Source organism: Protopterus annectens, chromosome 5.part0, assembly GCF_019279795.1.
Source record: "Protopterus annectens isolate FY-2018-M chromosome 5.part0, PAN1.0, whole genome shotgun sequence".
Taxonomy (NCBI): Eukaryota; Metazoa; Chordata; order Ceratodontiformes; family Protopteridae; genus Protopterus; species Protopterus annectens.
In genome coordinates, this window is record NC_056735.1 from 1,772,524,794 (window position 1) to 1,772,539,616 (window position 14,823).

The 14,823-nt window shown below is 40.5% G+C and overlaps 1 protein-coding gene across 2 annotated transcripts in view; it reads left to right on the forward strand.

The window, feature by feature from the left end:
* DSCAM (DS cell adhesion molecule) overlaps window positions 1–14,823 on the forward strand; it is a 3,720,739-nt gene that overhangs the window by 3,305,156 nt on the left and 400,760 nt on the right. The window lies entirely within an intron of this gene.

A 14,823-nucleotide genomic window follows, 5' to 3' on the forward strand; every position in this document is an offset into this window, starting at 1 on the left:
TGTGTGTGTGTGTGTGTGTGTGTGTGTGTGTATGCATGCACTCATGTGCATGTGTTTGTGTTTGTGGAGAAGGATAAAAATTTAGACACATGAGAAAAACAATAACATCTTGATTTCATTGTACAGGGTACTAACGTAAGTATACAAAGGTGTAAAAGCCATTTGTTCTCTGTACAAACAATAAAGTCCTCTGATAAAGCCCACCCTAAAACATAAGTAATACACTAACCATGAGAAGCATTGCTGCTTTACTTCCCTTATGAAAGACTGATACACGTTCAGTCAAAAAAATAATTTCTAACAGACAGAAAGCTACCAAGATGACACACTGAAGAGAATTCCTGGCATCTGCTCATCACTACAGTCTTTGTTATTTTCACCCTTTCATCAGATATCACATAAACTGAAGAATAGTTAATCAGCCCCAGTGGAGTACAGAGATGAAATCCGGACCATGGCCAAGACAGTCTGCGTTGGTTTAATTGTCTGGACACCAGACAGAGCTGACAAAAGAGGAGAGGAATCAGAGACTACAGCCATTTCACCCACCCTGAGGAAAAGGGGAGGATTTGGCTCTCTGCTTGATCAATAGATAGAGGGTTTTGTACCAGAGGAGATTTGGCCTACTGACAACACACTGCTAGAGTGCACTGACTGAGGAAGTCAGGATGCAGTGGGACACTTCATGGGGGAGTGAGGTTGCTTTAAAGTAGGAGTATAGTTTGTCAACTGGAATGGGAAGCTAGACTACTCTTTACTATCTGACTCTTGCCAAAGAGGAAAACTTTAGCTGATTAAGGAAGAAAAATTAGATCATAGGACCCATATCTGGCCTAGAGATGTCTTGCATGGAGCAAATAGGTAAAGGTAATAGAGCCAATGGCCAGCTGTGATAGAAATACAGCAAGTAAATAAATAAATCAATAATAATAATAAACTCAGAAAGAGATGGCACCTATCAAAAATTTAAAGTGCTAACACATGAAAGATAATTTCACTATAGCAACATGCTTCCTATGTCTTATTTACCTAAATGTCCTGTTCCTGTCTTTCCCTTTCATTCAACTCCTCCATTTCATCATGCCTTTTTTCCTGTCTCCCTCATCCACTGCTTCCAGCAACGATTGTGAAGTCAGCTGTTAATTCAATACCCTTCTGAAGTATGACATTTGGCCAGTAGTTGCATCATCTTGTTCCCACATCTTTCCCAAAATATGGTTACTGGTGGTACAGATAGATGTATTGACTCTGTTACAGTGTGCCATCTGGAAATCATGCATCTTTTTGTATATGTTCTGGCCCTTTTGCTAAGTAGCCTCATATTTTTTTTCTGTTTTGACTTTTGTCTTACTGCTTTGACTGAAATGAATATTTATCAGAAATTACATACTGACAGTCTTTTCTGTTTTCTTCACCTTAGTAGGAACATCCATTTAGATGTTAATTCAACATGATTCTTCTAAGATGCTCAGCTTAATACTTCTTAATGTTGATTTATTGTCACTCAGTCCAAGCTCTTCTGCAGATTGCTGCTTCAACTTTCTCCAGTAACTAGCTAGACATAATAGCCATGAATGTAACCATCAATTAAATCTGATCCTTAATAAATCACTGTTACATATGCAGTCGGTGTTCTGCCTATAGATAGCTCCATACTTTGCTTTCTCCATTTTATTTCTGATAATGCCCAACACTGTTGTGATGTACTTGTTTTATATTGCCATTTTATTAATCATTCAGGCATCTTACTATATAAACACTGTCTCTCATTGTCTGTGCAAACACTATGCTCTGTGCATTGTTTATTTCATCTCCGTTGTATTTGTCTGTACATCCCCCTCATGCAACAATGTAAGTTGAGCAATGAGATTTAAACTTTGTTAACCTATTTATTTGACTTCCCAGTTTTAAATGAAAATTGATTATGTTACAGTGCATAACATGTTCTCTATACTTCCTTTGGCTATTCTTATAGGTTTATAGGTTCATAGGTTGGTACTAGGCTTTTGACCCTAGGGCCTATACTAGCCTAGCCATAACATTTCCCTGGCTATTTCTTCCCACAGTATTTACTTCCCTGGACACCTGTCTAGCAGTGCAACTGATGTGATCCCTGGGGTGACCCCTGTCTAGCAGGGCAACTGACGTGATCCCTGGGGTGAATTTCCTATCTCCCATCCAATCATCAAGGTTCCTTTTGAAGAGGGCCAAAGAGGCACTCTGCTTGACATGTATGGGCAGTCTATTCCAGAGTCTGGGGAGTCTCTGGGTCAGGAACCTATCCCTCCAGCATGTTTTGTTCATTGTGATGACAATGTTTAGATCCCTGGAGCATGTGTCTCTGAGGGATTGGGATTTCTTTAAGTGTAGCATGTCCAACAGCCCTGGGTTTGACATGACCTTGTATGTTAAGCAGAGATTGCCTCTGAGTAGATGATATGTGACAGAGTATAGGTGGAGTTTTTTTAGATGGTCAGCATAGGGCATCTGCTTTAGGCCTGTGATTCTTTTAGTGAGGTATTTCTGTGGCCTTTCCAGCAGTTGAAGATATCTTGAGAGGTATAATGGGTCTAATGAGGGATGAGTACAGTGGGACAATGACCTCCGTTTTTCTGGATGAAAAGCCCTTAGTGATGAGGTGTGCCACATAGAAGGATTTCCTGACTGTTGTGGCGATGTGGTTATCAAAGGTGAGACCACTGTTCACCTGTGTCCCTAAGTCTCTTATCACACTTTCGGTGTTTAGTGTACTGCCACCTATGTGATAATTCACGGGTACATGTTTTTTCCCAAAGTAGATAATTATACATTTCTTGACACTGACCTTGAGCCCATGGCTCTGGCACCAAGCATCTCTTTCTGTAAGGCCCTTTTGTAGAATATCCACATCATGTGGGGATTCAATAATGGCTCCCAGTTTGCAGTTATTTGAGAACTTTGTTAGCCAGAGTCCCTTATTGTTGGCCTGTACATCAGAGAAGTAGATGCCAAACAAGAGCGGTCCCTGGACTGAACCCTGAGGTACTCCGCTTGTCACTTGTCTGGAGCTGGATTTGGAGTTGGCTACTTTTACAGTGTAGGTTCTGTCAGTAAGCCAGTGGCAACCCATCAAGTGATGTAGGGATTAATGCCCAGCTTAGAAAGTTTATCTATGATTCCAGAGTGGGGGATGGTGTCGAAGGCCTTGGCAAGGTCTAGATAGGCTGTGTGGACCACCTTAACCTTGTCCACGGCTCTGGAGACTGATTCAAAGAAGTCAGTCAGGTTCAGGAGACAAGATTGCCCCCTCACGAACTCAAACTGCATGGGGTCCAGTGTTTGAAGGTTGCCAATGTCTTTGTTTACAAGTTCCATGATAATACATTCCATGGCCTTGCAGATCAGGCTCGTCAGACTGATGGGGCGGTAGTTCCTGGGATCCAAGGTGGATCCCTCCTTGTGGAGTAGGTTAACTGTAGCTGCGTGTCACTCAGTGGGCACAAAGCTTGAAGTCAGTCTATGATTAAACATGACACTTAGGAGAGGTGCCAGTTCATTTTGCAGTTCATGTAGTACACAGCCTGGGATGTCTTTGCTTCGCACTCCATTTTGTGTACCTTTGCCACTACCGAGTTCCCTATGTCTTGTGTGAAAAATTACAATATTTGATGACCCCTTGCACCAAACTGCTAAATTAAGAAAATGCTAGAGGCTCGATGATACCCTAAAGGATCCAAAACACTGATGACCCTAGAAAATATTTTAGTAGGACTCCTGTCATTAGCCCCTCTTGCTGTCCTCATCATAGCACGCAGTTGTTAACATAAGATCACAACTGCTTTCTTGCCTTCAGTTCTTTCTTCGTAATGGTCAGACTTCCACAGAGCATTGACTCAAATTCATGATCTAGCTGTACTCCTGTGCTTTAACTATTCTTCTGTATATATCTATAGCTAAAGCTGTTCCTTTAAGAGCAGAGACAGAATTTGCTGTATTAGCCAGAGCAGGTTAACTTAATAAAATACTTAAAGATTTAAAGAAGAAAGGTTGAGGAAAGACTATGTGGACTTTGTTTGCCATTTGTGAAGGAGGGTTTGATTTTGGAAGTAAGAAAGATTAAGTTGGAAAAAAACATCAAGAGGAAGCTAGCAGACATTCTTTTTAAAGGATTCTGGACTTATGTGTGGGAGAGAGGGAGAGAGAGAGAGAAATAAATTTCTGAAACAGACCATAACCCTGCACTATGGAAATGTTTCAAAGGTACTGGATATGAACTTATTGTTGGACCTAAAATTTTCATTTGAGAACAGCCAGCACTTTTTAAATCCCTTTTTATAATATAATAAACACTGTTCTCTTTTTTTAAGACTGGTGTCTTTGCTGCCTTTTATTTCCATTCCCCCCTTTCTCTCTGTCTATATATATATATATATACACACATATATATAAAATATGTACGTAGCTAGCTAGATAGGCAGATAGATGTATACAGATATCTATCAAGAATGCCACAAAGCTCTTTATCATCCATTTTCCTGTTAGCTTTGCTCATGTGTTGTGTAATTCACTCAGTCTTTGCTATACTAAAGCATGAAAAAAACATTTTAGCCATTTCTAGCCAGTAATAGTATTTGAGATCCAGACAATTACTTGTGATAGCATAAAGCACCTTATGAGTAGGTCAGTCAGAACATATAGCATCCACCACTGATTCATGAGGCATTGTATAAATTACCATGTTTTATAGCCTCCAGCCTCTTTAACTATGTTATCATTAAAACCTGGATTAACCCTTTATGGCTAATTTTCTTATTCCTAGCTGCAAACTTTCTTTCATTTTCTGGAATATGGTATCATTTTAAAATCAAAGAACCTTTTATCTGTAACATCCCTAATCTCAAATTCAGCTCTTCTGTCATACATTTCAGTATTTTCTTCTTGTATACTTGGACTTATGTAGTTAGTCTATGCATTCACTTTGTCCCTGTTTTCTGACCAATTATCAATTTTCAGCTTTAAAAGCCGTCTCAGGCACTAATCTCCTTCATCTGCTCAGTACCTGAAGAGGTCATTGGGTCCATATGTTATACTGTTAGTCATCTTTATAATTAACAGCATCCACGCCTCACTGTCCAAACATCATCACCCGTTGATTTTCTTGTACCAGTATCTTTCTCTGTCTTTCCATTTTAATTTCACTGTGGATTGTTAAGTCGATGAAGTCACACCACCTTTCATGAAAACCAGTGATGGATTCTTTCTTTCCCCCCTCATTTGTAACCCCAAATCAGAAATGATGTTTATCATTTCCTCAGCGTTTTAAAAATAATGTTTCTGAAACCTTCAGTTACTGAAAAGCAGATGTAAGATATGTCTTTAAGCAGACTAAGAAGTGCAAATCTGCAAGAGCAGATAACATGAGCTGCTCAGAGTTTGGTGACTTTAGCCACAGAATGGGAGTGCATCTGAACTGAAATCCAAGGCATTCACTGCAAACAACTGAAAAATAAATATAGTCAAAGCCTGTATTGCACTTTAACTGCATTTATTTGAATTGCTGTTTCATTTTTGCTGATTGTGTCTGCATATTTTTCTGCACTTTGAAATTCTGTACTATTGCCTTATATAGCATAGGCTAGATTCACACTTGCTGAATCTAGACACCTTGGTATCCTTGTGCCCTAAACCAGTCATCTTACATTACGAGGGCCTTCCTGCACCCTTGTGGCAGAAATGTGTTGCTCAGGTCCATCTGAGTTGAGGATTGCTGGAGAAAGTCTCAGTTTGGGGTTTTCCCATTGCTAGTTTGTCTTAAAACCTTTGAACTTCACCTGCATTTAAGCCTCGTGTTTGCACATAGCTGTGCATCACACAATGAAGGTTAGCTCTGCCCTGTATAGATGCAAATGCTTGGAACCTTAAATTTTCCCTTATGGCTGTTAGTAGAATCCTCCCAAGTCCCCTGTTGATCTGTAGGCAAGTCAACTTCACACTGAACACCATCGCCACAGCTCTTCACCCTAAAAGATCAACAGAATAAACCCCCTCTTTTATTCCTACATCATGAACTGATCTAACCCACTCCCCAACAATGCTAAGTTATAAACCTGCCATTATGGATGGTCACTTTCCAACCAATTCTTCGGTCAGCCTGATTGACTTGGGCATCCTGAGGCAATGTTGTAATTGCCTCATGTATACTGACAATCATTTAGCACTTAAACAAATACTGTATGTGAGAGATGTAATTACACTATCAGTTTGGAAACAATCCTCTTACATAACAAAAACAAGACATTAAACAGGTTGTCAGCTGATGATCTTCACCTCTCACACAAGTTTAGGACACAACACATAAACCCACATACACGGAGATACTCATGAGAAGCCTACTAAAGATCAGAGACTTCCAAGCGCAAATTATCTGCACACACCTCAACTTGTATAGAAACCACTGCACATAACAACACACATAGCAGTGTCTCACCAAATAAGCCCCTAAGGAAAAACACCCCAAAACCTAATGTCTTGGTCATAGGTGACTCCATAGTGAGACACAGATGCCCCCTTCACCAGCCTGGACAAGTGGAAGGTCACAGTCAGCTGCCTATTGGGTGCCAGCATCCGTCAGATGACGCATGCACTCAGGTCACTCAACAACAAATACTGTTGTCAGAGTCTATGTTAGGGTGAATGACATGAGACGTACCTCCTGCGATGATATGAAGAGAGAGACATGACTGAACTCACAGATTATGTGACCTAGGCATGTATGACTCTAGCTGTAAGCAGCATTCTACCTTCACACAGGATGATGCCACAATATAAATAAAAAAAGATTGACTTCAACAATTGGCTTAGCTTTTGGTGTCATTCCAGGGGAATCCAGTATTTGTCAGCCTGGGAAGACACGCTCGACAGGCAATACTGCTTTGCCAGAGATGGTCTGTACCTGTCTCCCCAAGGCTAAAGTACTTGTCTCCCCCATAGTGCCTTTTTTAGGCAATGTCCAAATGACAAAATTTCCCGCAGAGCAAAATCTACTTGAGACAAACTCAAAGTTCTGCTGCTTAATGCTAGGAGTCTAAACATGAAACTGCATTCCATGGAAGCACTCCTCACCTTGAAGATGCTGATGTCTATGCAGTCACTGAAACATTGCTCATGGCCACAGAGAGCACTCCAGCTATGCAAGGCTACAATGCCTTACACACATTCAGACCTCAGAATGAACATGAAAGAACCAAAGGTGGAGGTGTATCCATCTTCATTAAAGCCAAGTACATTTCCGAACTGGTCAAACAGTATGACTCTCTTAAACTACTCCATGCCTAATTAACTATAGGCAAAACACTGTACTACATCATTACTAGCTCTAGGTCCCCCATCCATGAACCAAGAAAAGTACAGTGCTTTCCTGGAATTACTGGAGTCACTCCTCACAAAGCCCATCATCTTAGTCATGGGAGATTTCAATTATCCCTTTATTGACTGGCTAACATACACAAGCTCAAACATGCTCACCCAGAGGTTCCTGGACTTTGTCAATGCAAATGCTCTGGAATAGTCTGCACTCCCACAAGAGCGTGTAATGTCCTTGACAAAGCACTCACCAACATGAGTGGTCAATGCACTGCCCTCTGTGTGATGCCCTCCCTGGTAAGGTTAGACCATAAATCAGTCTCATATGAAGTAACTATTAGACCCCACATCCCCAAAGGAGCCAACAAACTAAGGAACTTCTCAAAAGCAAACTACAGCCAACTAAGTGATGGTCTAAAAAGTTTTATACCCCCTATAATCACAGGCAATAATGACTCCTATTTACAGAGATGGCTACAAATGTCCTGTATAATCATCTTAGCAATAGTATAGATGTGGCTGTACCTGATCATATTAAAACCAGGCCCTCCCAAAAAAAAGCAAGCCTCCTTGATGGACATCTAGTATAAACAGATTGTATAACAAAAGGGAGAAACTGATGTCCAAGAACAAGAGGCAACTGCCTCTGCAGAGGAAGAGTTCCCTCCACAGATTGAACTAGCAAATCAGAAGTCTTGTAAAGTCCTCTAAAGATAATTATGAAGCTAAAATAGCATCCCTAGCCAAACACAATCATAAAGCATTTTTTAACAACATCCGAAATCTAAAAGGGAATGCCCAGCTATGTGCCGAATTGGTAGTAGATGGTACTACTCACACTATAATGGAGGAAATTGCCAAACTGCTAGCTGGCAGAGTTGGTGCAACCTTCATCCCCATCCCCACCAGCCATACCCAAAAGCATACCTGACACCAGTTCTCTACCTAATATGTCTAGATATCAAGTCATATCTGAGCTCTCCAAGGCCAAAACCATGGCCTCAATGGGACCAGATAACATTCCATGTTGCTTACTACGCAATCTAAAACAGGACCTAGCTGACCCACTTGCCATTCTCTTTAACATAGCCTGAGAACTGGCTTTGTACCAGCAGAATGGAAAACAGCAACAGTAATCCCCTTGCATAAAGGGGGGGCATCAACCGACCCTGGGAACTATAGAACCATAAGTCTTACCAGCCTCATCTGCAAGGCCATGGAAAGGAGCATCATGGCCCTTATCAACAAGGACATAGGTGACCTTCAGAATCTAGACCCAAACCAGTTTGGCTTTGTTAAGGGTTGAGCATAATTACTGAACCTGGTTGACTTCTTCAAGAAAGTCAACAAAGCCCTGGATGAAGATAAGGCAGTGTATGCTGCCTATTTAGAAGTAGCCAAAGCCTTTGACACAAGTCCCCCACAAAGGTATCATTGAAAAACTCTTCCAGCTAGGTGTTAAACCTAACATCACTAGATGGGTAGCTAACTGGCTCATCGACAGAACACATACTGTGAAAGTTGGTGACTCCACCTCTACCAGTAGACCTGTCACCTTGGCATACCACAAGGATCTATACCAGGTCCTTTACTATTTGGAATCTATTTCTCAGAAGTACAGGCTAAAATAAATGGCATTTGGCTTACTAAGTTCACTGGTGATTGTAAACTAGGTGCATTCATTGATTACCCCAACAATGTTAACATGTTACAGGCAGGGCCAACATAAACAAATGACTGGTGTGAAAGACATGGTCTAAAACTAAATGCAAAAAAGTGCATTATTATCCCTTTTGACAAAGCAGAATTCAGCTCTAGTTATAATATTGACAGCACCCCTCTAATTTCAAACCCAGCGGTGTGAGATCTAGGAACAAAGGTCGACAGGAATCTGAACTTTGACTACCAGGTTTCCATTGTGGTAAGGAAAGCCTTCCACATTGTGCATCTCGTAAGTAAAGGCATCTCATCCAGAACTAAGGATGTTATAAACCCAATTTACTCATCCCTAATCAGACTGGTAATAGAGTACAGTGCTCCCTTCTGCATGTATCTCATCAAACACCTGCAGCAACTGGAGAGACCACAAAGGTTTCTCACTAAGAAGATACAGGGCTTCCAAACCATGACCTACATGTATAGCCTGAAAGCCATGTCACTGTACTCTATACCATATAGGCTACTGAGAGGTGACTTGTGTCTTGCCTACAGAGCAGTCTCTGACCCTGACCAGATGGAAATGCTGCACATCTGCAACTCAAATGGCACTAGAGTCACTAGCTCTGGGGATCTCAACTTGCCAGTCACATTAACAGAACATGCAGGAGAGACAGGTATGTTGCTCTGGAATAAACTTCTAATTCATCTGAAGCAGAGCTCCTCAATGACCCTATTCAAGCGTAACCTGGACAAATGGATGGATGATCACAAATTCAGCATAGGGTGGTACCCATGTCCATCATAGATGGAGTAGTCGGTGCTGATCTGTAAAGTACGTCCATCCATCTAACCATGGAGAATTGGGGCAACCCAGAATTAACAGGGCTAGGCTTATAAAGGCTCTAGGACCACTAGCATAGTAACTTCCTTTGAGTCTATGAACCTATGAACAAACCAGATAAAAAGCTTCTGCTACTGCAGTTCCTCAAACACATTTGAATTTGGAAGAACAGAGCCATTCTGAAGTATTTAAAGAATGACAGACATTTTATCACGTGGAATAAATTAGGCTTTGGTAATTGTTAAAACATTGCTACCTCTTGTATCTCACTTTGTTTTGTCTTTGTCTCCTCCCTCTTGGATTGAAATCTGTACCATTACCATATTAACCTACCTCATCACTTTCATGGACAGAGTCCTTCCAGAGTTAGGAATATAGTTTGGTTAATCACCTAATGAAAGTGTTTGCATATATATACATATATATATATATATATATATATATATATATATATATATATATATATATATGTATAGCATATATATATATATATATATATATATATATATATATATATATATATATATATATATATATATATATATATATATATATATATATATAGATATATATAGTTCTATATACCCTGTGTTGTGCATCTATAACAGCTATATCTACTTATGTTACCCTCAGGGAGCAACTCTACACATTCCCTTGTCCTGTAGAGCCTTGAAGCCATATTTTAGGCCTATCCTAATAGCCCTCATGCTATCTGCAACAGAGATAATTATTTCTGTATTATACTATAACAGATAAGGTTCTTATGGATCAGTTATTTGTAGACTGCTGTGGAAACTAGTAGCATCCAATGTGTGCTCTGTTGCTAATCACTAAAGATAATTACTTTTACCTTTATGACTGATATACAAGCCTAATGTGCGAATGTTAATTGTGGAATGCTAAGCCTACATTACTGGAATTATTAGTGGGTAAAGCACCTATGTAGCTGTCCATGTTAATTACTGCATATTTTTACAGCATTTTATAATGGTGTACTATGTATTTTATTATAGAAGGTGCTGAATCCTTTTGACAAATGCTTACTGTAGATTCTGAGCCTGCCTGCTAGCATACATGTGATACTGGTAGCTTCTAGCAATAATAAGTGACTGCTCAAATGCTAACTGTTTTTATTTCTTGTCTTCATGAAATGCCTTTTTATTATATTGCCATAACTACCTTTCTATGTGCTAACTTCTTGGTACTCACCACCACTATTGTCTCTCTCTCTCCCATAAGTACCCTGCTGTCCATTGCGCAGTTCTAGCAATTAAATCTCTGTGAAACTACCTACCTGGTGACAAAGGACCCCATCCAAACACCTGTGGTCTCATCTTTCAGCCTCTATTCTCTGCACCCTCTCTCAAGGAAGAAAGAAAGTATGTTATCTATGTCCTGCCTGTAAAGCATACTACACTCCACTATTGCTTCAGGGGTTCAAAAGTACGAGCTGAGCCTGGACAGCCAGCAGCCTTTACCCCCCTTCTATCTACTCTGTTACCAAAATACCTCCACCACCTCATAGTAACCCCTCTTACTAACTTCCACCTTCCCTAGTCTGATACCAGCTAGCTCCATACAGAACTACCTGCAATACTAGCTCTGTCCAGTAGGTGGCACCCATATCCCTTCTTTTATTCTCCTGCTTATCCATCTGTTATTCTTCTTTTATTTACTCTACATTTCTTATGTCCTAGACCTGCTCTGATACTTTACACTTTACCCTTTACTTTAACTGTCTGCACCCTCCTGTTTTCTTATAGACTCCTTCTTATCTCTGCTCTTTCCCACTTTAGACGTACCTTACCTATCTTCAGTAACCAGCATCGCTGATTGTTTCTTCTCTAGCTGCTCCATTACCTGTCTCTTCCCGCTCCATTTGCCCTGCGGGCTCACTACGCTCCCCTACCCTATCCCCAATTCCCACACCCCCAAGGCTCCTACTCTTGTACTACTTAACCAAACCCCTTCCCCCTTTCCCACCAATCTCTACAAACATTAACATTTCCCATCAACCACCTTATCCCTCCTTTCACCTACCACTCCCTACCTCTCCCACCACACCCTCCACCTCTCCCTATCTACACCTTCTTTACTTCCTTACCTATAACAAAAACCTTACACCTAACCCATCCAAATGTACAAACTACACACCACAGTGCACTTTTACAGCTGTTACTCACTCATACTACTACTTCCTTTAACTTTAGCCTACCTGCTTACCTCCTATGAACACCCATTAAATCCACAACTTCAATACCCTAATAAGCTAACCACCTCTCCTTCTCTACCTATTCTCACTAACCATGTTAATATAACATCTACACCCAGCTATCTACTGTCTAAATATCATAGAATAGCCCACATTAGATACAACACTCTCAACCCCAGGAGATCTCCAAACCTATACTGTCAATCCACGGAGCCTAGATTTCAAATACAACTCCTCTCTTTAAAAGATGGAGATATTCACCCAAACCCAGACCCAACAACTACTACTACCACTCAACTCCTCAATCCCAATCCCTCTACTGTTCATTCCCTCACCAAACCAACAAACTCACTCTTAATAGCTCACCTCAATGTACGTAGTATTAATAACAAAGCTGTACAGCTCCATTCTCTCTTAGAAGTCTACTCCTTTCACATTCTATGTTTAACAGAAACCTGGTTAAAACCTGTTACTAAAGACAATTAAGTCATCCCACCCAGCTATAATATCTTGCGACTTGACCGTGTAGCTAAGAAGGGTGGTGGGATTGCTATCTTATTTAAATCAGGCCTACAAATTACTACCTATGATTATAAACCACCTCTAACCTCTAATGCTGAAATTCTTATTTCCAAACTTCAAATCAACACTTACAAATCCATTTATATTATCTGTATCTGTCTACCTCCTGGCAATAACAGTGCCACCATAGAGATATCCTCTGCTGGTTGTCTCAGAATTTGCCCCAAGAAACCATAATCCTGGGGGATTTCAACATTAATTGGAAATGTTGCAGCGGTAATCACTCTACCACCCATATTAACCTATTCGGTTTCTCTCAAACCATTACCTCCCCTACCAGGATAAACAAGCCTAATAAGAAAGAAAGTACCTTAGACTGGATTCTCATAAATAATCTTCCCCAGACATATGAAGCTGGAACCCTCCCTGATGATGTGAGTGACCACTCACTCACCTACATCATCAGGCATAAGACCAATCTACCCGTTCCAACCATTTGCAAGACAATTCGAACCAAAAAAAACTTTAACCCTGATCTCTTCCAAAACTAAACTAAAAGCATGTAACTGGTCTCCCTTAAAATACGTCCCACTGGAGGAGGCTGTTAAATACTTTAACTCTAACTGCCTGGCTATACTTGACCCCCATGCTCCTACCCGCTCTGTCAGAATCAGAACTAAATCCGCCCCATGGCTTTCAAAAGAAACCAAGCAAAAAAATCCATCTTAGAAATAAATACTGGAATAAATGGTGAATGACTAAAAACCCAGTAGACCAACAAAATTTCAGACAGCTGAGAAATGACACTAAAAAAATCTATACTCTCTGACAAAAGAAACTACTACCTACAATTCCAGCAAACTTACCATAATAAACCCCAAAAGTTCTGGGCAAGTATTAACCAACTATTACACCCAGGTCAATCTATGCCTTTAATACCTTTTTACTTAAGCCATTCAAACACTTTCCAGTCAGTTATCACCTCAAGGCTTTCCTATATCTAACTCAAACTCTACCCGACCCCCTCCATTTCTCTTCCAGTCAGTCCCAACAACATACATTCTTACCTTTATCCAAAAACTGAAACCATCCTCTCCTTCAGCCGACCAACTACCTGCTGAATATCTACAAAAGGCAGCTAAATCCATCGCCTATCCCATTTATATCCTGAAACCATCCTCTCCTTCAGCAGACCAACTACCTGCTGAATATCTACAAAAGGCAGCTAAATCCATCGCCTATCCCATTTCCATCCTGATCAATAGAACCATCAGTGAAGGACACATCCCAAGTATCTGGAAAGTCTCCCATATTATCTCCCTATATAAAGGCGGAAGCTCTACTGAACTCTCCAACTACCGTCCCATAGCCCTACTTTCTCCTTTGGCAAAGATCATGGAGAAATGTATCCACAAGCAAATGCTAGACCACCTAATCCAAAATAATTTACTATCCAGCTGTCAACATGGTTTCAGACCTTCACACACCACTACTACTGCCCTCCTCTCTTTTACTGACTGTATCAGCAAAAAACGCAACCACAATATGCTTTCCTCTGCATTGTTTATTTATCTGTCCAAGGCATTCGTTATGGTAAATCAACAGATACTTTTAAATATCCTTACATCCCTGTCACTAGATGAACTTGCTATAAAATGGTTCAAGTCCTACTTAGAAAACAGACAACAGGCCATTCTTTGGCACAATATTCTATCTACCCACCTGCCTGTTAACCTTGGTGTCCCGCAAGGGTCCATATTAGGACCCTTACTTTTTTCTGTATTTATCAATGACCTTCACCTAGCAATCCCTCAAGCTACATGCATCCAATATGCAGATGACTCCACTCTTATATACTCATCCTCAATCACATCTGAACTTCACTCCCTTACCCAAACAGTGTTTAATACAGTTGAACAATAGTTTACACATCACTGTCTCCTCCTGAACCCCAAAAAAGCTAAACTCCTCCTTTTTACTCCTACACATAGGTCCTCCCCAATAGATTTCACTGTAACATCCAACAATGGTACTCTCGTATCTTCTGAACCTACAACCAAACTACTAGGCATCACCATAGATGACAACCTCAACTTCGACATCCATATCAATAATACTCTAAAAACTGTTAACAGAAAACTTGGCTCTCTCTACAGGATCAAACCCTTCCTTTCTCCTTCAGCTAGAATAACTATTGCTCATGCTCATGTAATCTCTCCTCTCCTCTATGCCTCACCCATATATACAA